We start from the raw sequence: 10,697 nt of genomic DNA, 5'->3' as shown, positions 1-10,697 counted from the left end.
GGGGGTGGGTTCGATCCCCTCACAAGGAAGCAGTTAACTGAATATTGTAATCATTGGTCGCCGATCTGTACTTTGAAATATAATACTATAATACTACTATATTAAAATAATATGTATTATAACGTCACCGTTTGTAATGAGAAAATGACGGTTTGGTGATTAAAAGATCGGATTCACTCTAAAAGTGAGGGTTTGGGTCCTAAAAATGAGGCTTTGAGCTTTAAAGAACGGATTTAGGCCCTGAACGTGAGGGTTTGCAACATATAAATGAGGGTTAGACAGTAAAAAAGACAGGTTTGAACCCTAACAGTGAGGGTTTGGGACCTCTAAAGGAGGCTTTGTGCCTTAACAGAGGAGTTTGGACCCTGAAAGTGAAGGTTTGGAACATGAAAATGAGGCTTTGAGAGTTAAAAGAGGATTTTGGATGCTGAAAGTGAGGGTGTCGTGGTTTAGCCGGGAACTCAGCCCCACGCAGTCGCTCGCTCACTCTGCCACCGGTAGATGGGGGAGAGAATCAGAAGGGTGACGCTCGTGGGTTGGGATAAGAACAGTTTAGTAATTTAAAATTAAAAAATCAGCAACAACAAAAATGCAATGGAAAGGAAAACAACGAGAGGCGCGAAACCCGGGGGGGTGGGGGGACAAACCACCGAAACAAACCACAGGCGACGCAGCCGCTCGCCGCTCGCTGCCCGCCGACCCGACGCCGCGCCTCCCCGAGCCGCAGCTGCCCCCCCCCCTTAATATACTGGTCATGGTGTCACATGGTATGGAATGAACATGCCATTGGCCAGTCGGGGTCAGCTGCCCCGGGCGTGGCCCCGCCCCGCCCAGCCTCCCGCCGACGCGGCAGAGCGCGGGAAGCTGGAAAGGTCCCCGACCACCACAGGCACCGCAGTGAAGAGAATTAACCCCTTCTCAGCCAGAACCATCCCAGGCCTCCAGGTCCTTTTCAGCAAAGTTGCTTCTGCGGCACAGTCACCCCCAGCCTGTCCTGTGCCATGGGTCTTCAGGCTCAGCTGGCGCCCGTGTCTCCGTGGTGGGCCTGGCTCCTCCTCGCCTCTTTCCAGGGGCTGCGCTTCCCATGTACCCGCAGCTTTGCAGGAGCAAAAGGAGCCTTCCTCCTGTGCCAGAAGTCACCAATTTCCATCCCCTCCCTCCGGGGCTGGGGGGCTTGTCGTGGGTCCAGTGCTCCTCTGGGAGTGGTCTCCAGCTGCACCTCCTGTCCTGTGCCACAGGGGAAGGGGTCTCCCCTCCACAGGGTCTCTGCAGAGACCCTCCTGTCACTGTCCCATTTGTCCTCCTTGGTGGTGCGTGTAGGGGCATGTGGAAGGAGAGAGTGCCTGTTCCTTTAAGGGCATCTGCCCAGATGCAGAAGCAGGTAATAGGAAAAGTAAGAAGTCATCAGGAAGAAGGTGCGGAGCCACTGCCCTGAGCACAAGTGGTAAGGGAGGCAGTAAGGAGGCCACACCTCAGCAGTGGCACTGACTGATGGGCTGTCAAGGGGCTGCAGGCAAAGCCAGACTTGGCAACGGGTCAGGTTTAGTCAGGATGCAAACTGGAGGGTCTGGGATGTAGGAGGGGGTGGGTGGGACTGTGCAAACTGGTGGAAGAGTGGCGGGGGAAGGGAGCCCTTGGCCTGGCCTGGCAAAGGCCTTGGGTCCTTTGCAAGCACAAGCTCCAGGAGATACCGACAGTCACCTCGTGGCCATTGTGTTAACCACTCCTGGCGATCCCATTAACCTTCATAAGAATAAGGAAATAAACCCTAATAATAATACGAGTAATAGCAATAATAATAATAGTAGTGTAACAGATCCTCTCTTAACGCTCGCTCCGTGTAACTCACTCTCTTGGGGGCTGTGGGGAGGGGAGTGCGTGCATTTGTTTTGCAAGGATTAAGTGTGAGCTGCTGCCAAGAGCAGTGTGCGTGGATTTGGGGCCCGCAACAGGAATGAGAGCAGGGGTGTGGGCACCGTGGGCTCTGTGGTGTCAGGTCCTGGAGCCAGTGGGGGTCCCAGTGCTGCTACTGGACCCAGGGGGGGCCCGGGCCTCTAGCCAGTGGGGTGGGAACGGTGTGTGTCCTCAAAACCAGCTACAGGGGGGACCAGTGTGTGGGAGTTTTTCCTGTGCCCCTTGAGGCAAATTCAACGGACCTTTGTGCTTAAACACAGGAATGCGTTGGGGCAGAGTCCTGCTGCCACAAGCCCTTCTGGAGGGATTCGGCACCTGCGGGGCAGGAGCCCGTTCCTTCCCCACGCTGGGGCCAGTGCCTGTCCTGTGAGCGCTGGCCGTGGGTCCATCCCCAGCCCAGCTCTGCTGGCAAGGGCGCCGCCATTGCAGGACCCTCGCGATTCCATCCTGCGGCTTGTCTCTCTGTGCGGGCCCCTGCTCCCTGCCAGTGACACCAGATGGGACATCGGGGATGTGCAGGACATCTGGGCATCACTGATACCAGATGGAACATCTGGTCCCTGTCTAATCAAAATAACCAAAACTATAGTTACAAGTATGATAGGTAGGAGATACATTTACAAGCAAGATAAGGTTAGGAAAACATTTTTAGACAGCAGGAGGAGTATGGACATGATTTAAGTATTGTGTCCTTGGACAATATATCCTGGGTACGATGTAACACTGCACCCTGGTAGGATACATTCCTTACTAATTGACGTGATTTAGCGTTACGGAAAAATAAATCCTGATTAGTAGATTTTTGTAAAATAAGCACATGGAATAACCTTGAAAACGAGCCAAAAGGGTACTGAGCATGCTTGAAGATTGAGTTCAACTAGCGAACACGGTGAGGAAGACTATCGGTGACCACCAAAGAAATTTGGAAGACCGCCACTGATCTCGACTGCGCATGCGCCAAGGCCATTTGCATATATTAATGAGTAGCATGAATATTATACGTTCCCCAAAATCTAATGACTATGCAAACTTTTTGAGTATATAATCTCTGCAATACAAGAACCCGGCATGCACATTAGGTGGAGCGATCCCCTGTGTACCCAGTACTGCAATAAACGCCCACTTTCTAAAACTCTAAAGAACGAGCCTTAAAGAGTTTCTTTCACCAACTTTTACGGCATCACCAGCTTAAACCCTTGCTGCCCTCCCTGCCAAATCACTCCTTGGTCACCAGGTGCCTTTGCTGGGCAGTGGCAATTTGGGTTTCCCCTTCACAGGGTGAGTGAGGGGTTCTGCGCTGGTGACTGGAGCTGCCCCTGCTGAGGGGACGAGGGTCTGTATCCCCCCCCCAGATGGGCTCTGCGTGGGATGTGCGTGGGTTTTCACCAGCAAACTTCAGGCTGGACCAGGCAGGAGCAGGGGGAACTCGCATCTGGGCTGGGGAATCAGATGGGCAGGGGTCGGTGCTGGTCCTCCTCGGGGGGACCAGCGAGTGTGGGGTGCCCGTGGGATGGCTGTGCGAGTGCTGCATGTTTGTAGTGAGCACCGAGCTGGACCAGCCATCGACCTGGGGACCCAGGGGTGGGTCAGAAGGCTGGGGTCCAGGCAGGGGTCGCGGGCAGCAGAGGGGCCATGCTAGTGCTTGGGGGACCCGACTGTGCGCGCGTGTGCCTGCACGAGTGATCGTCGGTCTATGCCAGTCGCAGCGGAGGAGGGAACATGGCTGTGGGTGCAGACGTGTGATGGGGGTCCTGTGCATGGGGGCTGCTGGTGGCAGTGTCTTGGCTGTGGCAGGCTGTGTGTCCTGTGCATGTGTCTGTGCGCGCATCTATGCGTCTCTGGGATACGTGCTCAGCTTCGCTGCTGGTCAAACCAGCTGTGTCAAACCACCCTGGGCAGAGACCCTGGGTCCCCAGGGGGGGCCTGGGACGGATTTGCTGGAGGCAGTGCCAGCTCCTGACATCCCTTGACGTTCCATTCTGCTGTGCAGCTTGAACATCTCCCTCCCCTCTGCCTGGCTGCCCAGACCCAGGTCCTGCCGGGGAGGATCATCTCCTCCGCAGCACCTTCCTGAGCAGACTTTCTTGGCCCCTTTGCTCTCTGCTGCAGTGTTGGATGAAATCCATACGTGCTCTCCTCTGGGCACCAGTAGGGAGTGAAACAGCATGGACAGACCCCGCAGTGAACATCCCTCTGCATCAGCTCCTTCCCACTGAAAGGGCCAAGGTGGCATAGCGGTGTCAGCAGTGACTCCCCAGGGTCTAGCAGGGACAGCTACAGGTCATGACTTTGCGACTTCAGAGCAGTCCCAGCCCAGAGACGAGCAGGCATTTTTCCTCTCCAAATTCACATTCCTTTGCCATTCACGCACATCACACCGAGACGACTTCTGTGTTCTCCGTTCCCTCTGCACTGGACCACGGGCTCACAGCACAAACACCTCAACCGTTCCCAAACCCATACGCTAGCTACCCACCAGCCTGCACTGTCCATCCCAGCCACAGCCCCTCGCAGGCCCCTGGCCCTGCACAGCAGGAGAACATCCTGTTCACGCAGCTGTGAGTAGCCCCTCGGGTCCTCCTCTGGATCCGCCTGCAGGTGAACATGGCTCTCCCAAGAGGAGCTCGACCAGGGCGGTGACCCAGGACACCCCTCTCTCCCTCCGCAGTGAACCTCTCAGGCCAAGGGGGGTACTCAGACCGGCCAGGAGAGCAGCTCTCGTGCAACAGGAGCAGGAGACAGGCTGAGGGCCCGCGCTGATGCTCAGTCCTGACACCAAGCGCTTCTCTGCATTCCTAGGCAAAAGACTGAAATGTGTCCCGAGCTGGAGGCACCATGGGAACAGGTGGGGCTATGTGTGCTGGAGCAGGGGGAGATGGGAGGCAGGAGGGTCTCAGCCTGGGGGGAGCATGGCTGAAGGTTGAGGGCATGACGCTTGGTGCAGACCGAGAAGCAGGAAGGGGCAGGCTGACAGCGTGGAAAAGATTCCATCTGGGAAGGAGGAGGAAGAGACAGAGGAAGCTGTTTCTTCAGCTGGGCAGGCGGGAGGGCGGCTGCCCTCCCCAGCATCGCCTGTCCTCCTGCTCCCACCAGCACTCGGGAAGCAGGGTTTTCCTGGCCACCCTTGCGGGATGGAGAGCAGCAGCCTGTGGAGTCAGGGCCCTGCCCTGCTCTCCTCCCACCCAAGGACAGGACTGGCCCCTGGGAAAGCGTTTCAAGATGGGTTGCAGGTGGCTGAAGAAGAAAGGACTCGTCTAGTGTTTGTTTCTCTCTCCAAAGGCAAGAGGCTGTCCTGCCTCTCATGGCATGTTGACACCAAGACACTTTTCACTGAGGGCCAATGCCTGCTCAAGCCGAGGCCCCATCCCTGAGTCAAGTGTGGCTGATCAGCAGCACTAGGACATGCCTTGGGCTTAGGCACGAGGGCCGGTTTCCCAGCACAGACAGCTCTGAATCTCCAGCAGCAGCAGCTCCAAGACCGTTTGGCCTGAACAAGCCCTGCAGAATCTGTCTGCCTTCTCCCTGCATGTAGAGCTCAACAGCTTGCGGATGCTACAGCCCTGGGAGAATAGCTGCCTCTGGGACTAGAGGGAGAGACCCAGTGAGTGCCAGCCCTGACAGCACATGCCCCTTCCCCCTCCTTGTCCACTGCTTTCCCTTCCCTTTCCCTTTCCCTTTCCCTCCCATAGTGGTTTTAGGATACACAGCGTTCCCACTCCTGTGGCTGGAAGTTAAAGACTCCCACTCGCTCCAAGTAGCTGCACTGGGACCCGAAACACTACAGTAGCTGCACTGGGGCCCCACGCACTCCAGTAGCTGACACCACAGAGGAGGGGTGCCCACACCCCCCGTCTGACCCCAGTACCTGGCACCAGAAGGTGTGGCCCTGTTAGCCACTTCCAGCTCCCCAGATCACCACGGCTTCTACCTGCCTGGGCTTTTTGTGGAGGTACCAACTGAAGCTGGTGCCGAACCCCACTATGAGACATCAGAGAAGACCCACAGGGGCTCAGCGCCAGGGAACCTGCTTCTCCCACTCCCATGGTGACTGAGCTGGGCCACATGTCCCTGGGGGATTCTCTGCAGTGTCCGGTGGCCCCAACACGCCTTCCTGACTGGTGATGGGGGTTGCCCCAGTGAAGGGTGTGGGCTGGGGGTCCAGGAAGGCTCGTGGGCCCAGAGTGGGGCAGAGGACCCTGGGGTCCAGGCTGCCTGTCCACGCTCCTCTCCTGTCCTGACACCAGACTGTGCTGTTTGGGGATGGTGCTCGCCAGAGCCCCGGTAAGAACCTGTTTCCCGCTGTGCCTCTAAAACACCGGGTGCCCCAAGGGCTGGCACCACCTGCCCTTCCCCTCTCCCAGCCTCCTAGGGGGACACTCCACTTTGCCCTGATCTGCCCTTTTCTGGGGGCACACGGTGGGTGGGAAGGGATCGCCTTTACAGAGACACCCCAGGCACCCGGGCCTCCTCAGCCCCTCTGCTCATTGCGGTGGTGTGGCCAGAGAGGACCCAGGCATCCAGGCGCTGGCAGAGGAGCGGGAACACGGACACGGACACGCACACACATGCAGAGCGTTCCTTTACTGAAGGGGTTTATTGATTGTGAGAGGGAAAGGGCCCAGGGCTCCCAGGGGATCAGGTGGGCTCATCGAGGGACAATCATCTCCGCATGCTGCAGGAGGGGGGCAGGACACGGGTGTCACCACTGGCTCCAGTCCTGAAAGGCAGAGTCCAAAATATGACCCCCAGTGTCTGCCGGGACATGAGAGGGGCCTTGTCCCCATCGTCTCTCTCTGCAGAGACCTAGGGAAGGAGGAGGGAATTGCAGCCCGCAATACACCCACGACAGGGTCTTGGCTTTCCTGAGACCCCTGTGGCACCCGGAGCTCCGTGCCCCATGTGTCATTAACCCGGGATGCCCCTAAATCTCACAGAGCCCAGCCCAGCCCTCATGGTGATCCTGGGGGTCTGTATGGCGCCTGTATGCCTGGCCTGCACGGCAACCCTCTGGGCCCATAGAGCCCCACTGAGTGCAAGGAAAGGCATGGGGCCAGCTCTGTCCAGCTCACCCTGGGACATGGATCCTGGGCAGTCCCCTCTGTTTCCCTGTCCCCTACCCAAGTTCTGCCCACCCCTGAGGGCTCAGGATCCTTTGTGGGGCTCGAGATGCCCTGATGCTGCTCACCTAGACATCAACGTCTGCAGCCACAAGTTTCTGGCGCACAAGCTCCACCTGCTTGTCAGCCACAGGGGGCTGGGGAGAAAGGGAGGGTTAGGGATGTGCTTGGGTGCACTGGGGTGTACTGGGAGGCAGGGGAAAGCAATGGGGTCTTTGGGGAGGGTGCTGCCGGGGGAAAGCGGGGTACATGATTTTGTATGGTGCGCACAGGAAGCAGTGGGGGGTCCTGGGGAAGGGGGCCTCCCTGGGCAAGCACTGGGGTGCAGGGTGCTCTCTGGGGTTGCCCTGGGGTGTACTGGGTCACGCTGGAGTGTCGTGGCCATAGGAGGCGAGGGGAGGAGGGTCTGGGGCCAGCCGAACTCGCGGTACCTACCTCAGCCCTCTTCACTCGCCCGAGCGTGAGTCTTCTCTGTTAAGAGACCATGAGGCCGCACTGGTCACTGGGATGTCCCCAGACCCAGCACGGGATGGGAGGACCAAATTGCCCTCCAGGTTCACCCCACTACTTACGTTCACGCAATAACTTCCACTTGCTTCAAATATTGCCTAGGGACAAAGAGCAAAGCGGTGGTCTGGATTGGGCCTTGGTGGGGCTGTGCGTGGGGCACAGGTGTCCCCAGTCCCTCCAGTCCAAGGGCTTCCCCCTGGTGTGAGCAGGAAAATCCCTTCTGCTCCCCCCCAGCCCCATTCCTCTAAGCTTCACCCACGATACCCGCTCATGCAAGGACCAGGGGTGGGGATGGAGACAAGGAGAGCGTGGGGAATTCAGGGCCTCCAAAGAGGACGGGGTGGGGGGGACCCAGAGACAGGGCGCTGGGGTGAATTAGCGCACCGCAAGGGACTGGGCCGGGGTGTTGAAGGGACAGGACTGCATGGGATGCGAGTGAGGGAATTCAAGCAGAGAGGATACGGGGACTTCAGGTGCGGTGGTTGGAGGGGGCAGGAGGAAGACGACTGCAGAGGACCGAAGCCAGGGGACTGGGAGCATGTTTGGCAGTGGGGGTTCAAGGAAGGGGATCTGGAGACTGTGCCGCAGTGGACTGGATGAAAGGCAAAGGACTGAGGGGACAGACGGAAGGAAAGGCATCGGGAACGCTTGAAGGGAGGGCATCTGGGGACCCCAGAGAGGACACGGCAGGGATCCCGGGCAGGAGATGCGTGAGGGAATCAAAAGGATGGGATGGGGAGGCCAAAAAGGGAGGGATGTGGGGCACCAAGACGAGAAACAGGTGTGGGCCCTTGTAGGAGTTTGTGGTGGCCCCTCCCGGGGAGGAGAGAGGTCTGACGATTCAGTGAGGAACCCGGTCTCTGGGCATCAGAGGCTTAATTGCAGGGGAAGCGGAGGGAAGAGATGGGATTGTGGGAGGGAGAAGGCTGCATTGCCCAGGGCTGGAGGTGCAGGGCAGCCTGGAGCAGCCCCTGGCTTGGGAAAGGGAGTGGCCAAGTCAAGGGCTTTTGTGCTCCCCGCTACAAATTTCACCCTGCAGGAGAGCTGATGTTCTGCAGCCAAGACCCATCCCCAGCCTTGAGCCCTCCCTGTGGCATTGGGGACTCACCTGAGCATCTTCTGGGGTGCACAGCAGGATGGTGAAGAGCAGGGCCATGCCGAGCACTGCGGCCTTCATCTTCCTCTGCTGAGTGGCAAGTCCTGGGTGAAGCTGGAGAAGGTGAGGGGCAGATTTATCCCCCCCAGAACTCCTCCTCGCTCCCCCGCTCCCCACCCCGAGAGCCTCCAGGGCAAAGCCAGGTGTGGCAGAGACGCCAGCCCTGGCAACAAGCCCAGCCTCGGCACAGAGTAGCCCCCGCCTCCGGCACAGATCCAACCACTTTCCCCGACATCAGTCCAGCTTCCTGCATGGGGCGGTTGCACCATGGAAGGGCCCAGGCACCTGGGGGTTGCAAGGGGAGGGCGGACAGAGCACCCCTGACAGCCGGACACCCTATGGTGACAACGCGCTGCTCCAACAGAAAAACGCCCTCCAACAGCCCCCCAAAGACAGATCCCCCCACCTCCCAGTGCCCCTCACCTCCCAGCACTGCCATCTCCCAGTGCCGCTCGCCTCCCACAGCAGTCTTTCCCTCCAGGACTTCACCAGAGATGATGCCAGCCTCCAACTAGGCGTCTCTAGGCAGAATTGTCTCTGACCCCTCTCCAGCGCCTTGGGTAAACAGGGGGCTGGGATTGACCCCTCTTCTTGGGGCAACAGGGACCCTGGGATGAGGAAACACGGGGAGGTGGGGGGACAACTCGGAGCATGGGCAATGGGGACAGCCAGGTGACTGGGATCTTCAGTCCCTGGAGGCAGTGTGGGGCACGGGTGAATGTTGGGCACCAGGAGAGGAGGGCTCCGCTTGAGAGAAGTGCTGGGCTTGGTTGTGGTGACCTGCTCAAGGCCACCCCATTTCCCCGATGCACTTATTCTTTCCGGCTGTGACACTCACGCCATCTGCCATCGCTGCTCTCCTAAAGGATGCAAGTGCCCCAAACTGCAGAGGAGGGAGCTGGTACTGCTGTTGGCAGGGACGTATTCACAGTGAAATTGGGCATATATTGGGTCAACATGCTTGCAGCACTTATTCACTTGTCTCTTTCAGCAGCTGATTGTCCTGGTTTCAGCTGGGATAGAGTTCATTATCCTCCTAGGAGCTGGTGAATTGCTGTCTTTTGGATTTAGCATGAGAATAACATTGATAACACAACAGGGACTGGCTGGGTGTCAGTCAGCAGGTAGTGAGAATTGCGTAGTGCATCACTTGCTTTGTATACTCTATTTTTTTGTTTGCTTTTTCCTTTATTTCAATTATTAAACTGTTCTTTTCTCAACCCATGAGTTTTCTCAGTTTTACTCTTCCCATTACCATCCCCATCCCACCGGAGGGAGGGCAGGAGTGGGCGAGCGGCTGTGTAGTGCTTAGTTGGTGGCTGGGGTTAAACCACAGCAGTGATAGTCAGAAGTAACCACGTGTAATGACCAGCAAATCCTCTAGCCGCACAGAGCAACAGGCACTAGATTCATTGCCTGTACTGAGTTCATGAGACATCAACATTATGATAGCAGATCCATGAATACTTTGTAAGGCTGGCACGTTCCTCTGTTTGTTATGTTGCACGGTAATTCAAGCTACCACGCTGTGCTTCCCAACCATCATTCACTTCCAAAACCACGCAGCAGTCCATGTCACATGTCTGAAAGTAAAATAGTGCTCTATTTTAGGCCTATGTTTATAAGGGTGTGAGGATAATTTCTTTTTGTGAGCCGCAAGCTGGGAATCAAAGGCCGGTGGTCAAAATCTGGTTTAGGTTTTGAAGTCAGTGGGAGGTTTGCCTGAGTTTCAATGAAACTACGGCATTACTAGTTTTGTCCCCATGATGATACAGACACCTGTCATGACTTCAAAGAAAGCCTGTCTAGTTTTATCCACGTGAAAAGAGGTAAATACAAATACACTAAGTGGTTCACAAGAACTGTAAATGGCACAGATTCTTCATTGACATTATACGCCATTTTTCAGGGTTATGGATAAGGTCATATCTTTATGTGACATTAACTATAAATAAGAGATGTGTTGTGGATCAGTTGTGAAAAGATTTAAGGCAACTGAC

General features: G+C 56.8%; 1 long non-coding RNA gene across 2 annotated transcripts; it reads right to left on the bottom strand.

The window, feature by feature from the left end:
• Positions 1-6,489: 6,489 nt before the first annotated feature.
• LOC142067300 (uncharacterized) lies at positions 6,490-8,731 on the bottom strand. Of its 2 annotated transcripts, none has more exons than XR_012663964.1 (5): positions 8,650-8,731; positions 7,604-7,639; positions 7,467-7,502; positions 7,100-7,168; positions 6,490-6,631 (listed from the first exon to the last, which is right to left on the bottom strand). It is a non-coding gene; the product is annotated as an uncharacterized LOC142067300 (long non-coding RNA). The 2 variants fall into 2 exon arrangements; XR_012663965.1 differs by lacking the exon at positions 6,490-6,631 and adding an exon at positions 6,638-6,717.
• Positions 8,732-10,697: the final 1,966 nt, after the last annotated feature.

The sequence above is a fragment of the Phalacrocorax aristotelis genome, chromosome 21 (genome assembly GCF_949628215.1).
Source record: "Phalacrocorax aristotelis chromosome 21, bGulAri2.1, whole genome shotgun sequence".
NCBI lineage: Eukaryota > Metazoa > Chordata > Aves > Suliformes > Phalacrocoracidae > Phalacrocorax > Phalacrocorax aristotelis.
This window is presented reverse-complemented; position numbering and strand designations above follow the sequence as displayed.